This window comes from Sinocyclocheilus anshuiensis, unplaced genomic scaffold, assembly GCF_001515605.1.
Source record: "Sinocyclocheilus anshuiensis isolate Anshui unplaced genomic scaffold, SAMN03320099.WGS_v1.1 scaffold729, whole genome shotgun sequence".
NCBI classification, from domain to species: Eukaryota; Metazoa; Chordata; class Actinopteri; order Cypriniformes; family Cyprinidae; genus Sinocyclocheilus; species Sinocyclocheilus anshuiensis.
In genome coordinates, this window is record NW_015536561.1 from 720,728 (window position 1) to 723,384 (window position 2,657).

Below are 2,657 nucleotides of genomic sequence, written 5' to 3' on the forward strand. Positions count from 1 at the left end.
AAAATAAAAAATAAACACTTTTGATTCTTTAAATTCATTATTTTAATTATTTAAATGAAAAAAATGAATATTCACTGAAATAACTGAACTGAAATAAATGTAGTCAGACTCTGCTGAATATGCTTCACAGGCTTTCATCGGATATGATGACTGCAGATCAAAACATAACACTAAAATCACTATAATTTTACAACCATCTCTGCTAAACCAAATGACTGGTTATATAAAAATGTTTAAAAAATGGCATTCACAGTATCTGATTTGGCGTGAAAGCAGAGTAAATTAACCATGTGATAAATGATGACAAGTCATATATTTTAGTGTGAGGTTGTGAAGTGATACAACCCAGTTTATGAGCGCTAATCATGTTAATGGCATCATTGCTAACATGTCAAACCCACGTTTAAGTTTTACAAGGTAATTTGCTGTTAAAAGAAGCCGCTTAATTTTAAAAAAGCTAGTCTAAGTTGGTTCAGCTGGCCTCGGAGTGCCTCAAAACCCTCGAAAACCATTGAAACAGGCTAGCCTGATCATACAACCATCTCTGCTAAACCAAATGACTGGTTATACAAAAATGTTTTAAAAAATGGTGTTCAAGGTATTTGATTTGGCGTGACTGCAGAGTAAATTAACCATGTGATAAATTATGACAAGTCATATATTTTAATGTGAGGTTGTGAAGTAATACAACCCAGTTTATGAGCGCTAAGAATGTTAATGGCAACATTGCTAACATGTCAAAACCACGTTTAAGTTTTACAAGATGCTGTTAGAACAGCCAGTTTTGTGTTAAAATAGTCAAGCTTTTGCTAGTCTAAGTTGGTTTACCTGGTCGTGAAGCGCCCCAAAACCCTCTAAAACCATCAAAATAGCCAGTGACCATGCCTGATCAGCATGGTCACCAGCTAAGACCAGCAAACCACCTTAAGATAAAGGCTGGTTTTAGATATTTTTCTTCAACAGGGTTTGAAAACAGTTGTACATGTAACAGACAGATGATACTAAACCACTGCCGTAATCTCTTACATCACCTGAGGGTGTTTTCCTGTGATTTTCACAACTTAAGACTAATCGAAACGAAGTGACAAGGAAGTGCTAGAGCTAGTGCACTCGAATCTGGGCGTCTTGAAGATTAACATCATCTTATCTGCTGCCTGACCAGACTGAACAGCAAATAGGCTTAGCGTTATGGGTCACTCATGCCACACGCAGCTTTCCGTTTAGAAGTGTCTGACATCAGAAAGCATGCTAACGTTAGCGGTTAGCATGTTAACAGTGCTAAAAACCTGCAGAAACTCCTTGATTAGTAAACATAGTGGGTCACAGAGCTAGATAGTGGCGGCAACATGCATCATCCCACCGGGTATAACTGAACCGCGCTATTCATTACGATAACGGATAATCATTTTGTTCAGTCTGATATCGGCCTTCCCAGCTCTCTGGCTTCCTTGCTCGAGATAAAAGCAATGGGACACTCATTAGTGAGAACAGCCCAGCAGGAAAACTCCCGCGTGGTGCCTGGATCTATAAGTTATTTAATGAAAAGTGTGCGTAGATCAACAACAATAATCTAGACTCTTGTGCATCGGTTTAGGAGGAAAGGAGTATTATTGAAGCACACGAGGTGGTGATGTGTGGTAAGTACATACAGATGTGCACACTAACACGGTTCACTATGCGGTATTGAGTCGAGCACCCACGGTGTCATTGGGCAGGGTTGCCTGGGCAACCACCTCAGAGCTCCCTGCAAAACAAGCGAGTATAGACTATTGTGGGTCAGCGAAGAGCAAACTGCTGCTCTCTGGCCAAGCATGTCTTCCGTTTTTCAAAGAGAACATTTGCATATGATGACCTAGTCAAAAAAGAAACATACTGTATAGTAGTATTGCACATAAATTAACTACCGTGCAACCCTCTTTTAGCAGACATAAGACTGTTCGGAAAAACGCATCCAAATCAAAATGGCCTCTAAATCTTGTTTAAGAACAACTGATTTCTCACATTGCCTGCTTTCACAAGGATCGGTATTGACATTTGCTTCACAGCACAGGTCTGAACAATCACAGCTGTTTCAGGAAGCTTGTATGGCTATGAACTGAAATAAGCAATGTGCATTTCAGTTATAAAATTACATAATTCTACTATATATACTATATAATTCTACTATATATACACACTATATATATATATATATATATATATATGAAGAGTTTGGTTCCAAAACGAGATAAACGCCATTTTGTTTTAAATTGAGTTTCCGCCAAAATCAGTATTGTATCTGGTTGGTATTGAAAAGTCCATTTTTAATTTTACCGCCGAGTTATACTGTCATGTTTTCTCCCTTTCTTTCCAAACTGCGACAAACGCCAGTCTCCCTTTTCTGCAGAATGTGATATATCTGCTCAACCAATCACAGCGCACCATTCCACGCACTGTAAACAGTAATGGCGGCGCTTTGAATACACCCGGCTTCCTAGCTTTCCTCATCTACTTTGTACTTTGTGATCAACAAACAAACTTAGGGCTGCATGATAAATCGCATGTGATTGTCATGCGCATCTCGTCAGTAAAGCCGGTTCTGCGAATAGTAAATCTCCATCACGTGCTTTCAGATGGAGCAGCATTTAATACACAGAGCCATAGATCACTGCTATATC

General features: G+C 39.0%; 1 protein-coding gene across 1 annotated transcript in view; it reads right to left on the reverse strand.

Moving 5' to 3' along the window:
* Positions 1-2,657, reverse strand: part of LOC107701621 (cytosolic carboxypeptidase 4-like) — a 237,154-nt gene that overhangs the window by 129,842 nt on the left and 104,655 nt on the right. The gene's annotated exons all lie outside the window — the stretch shown is intronic.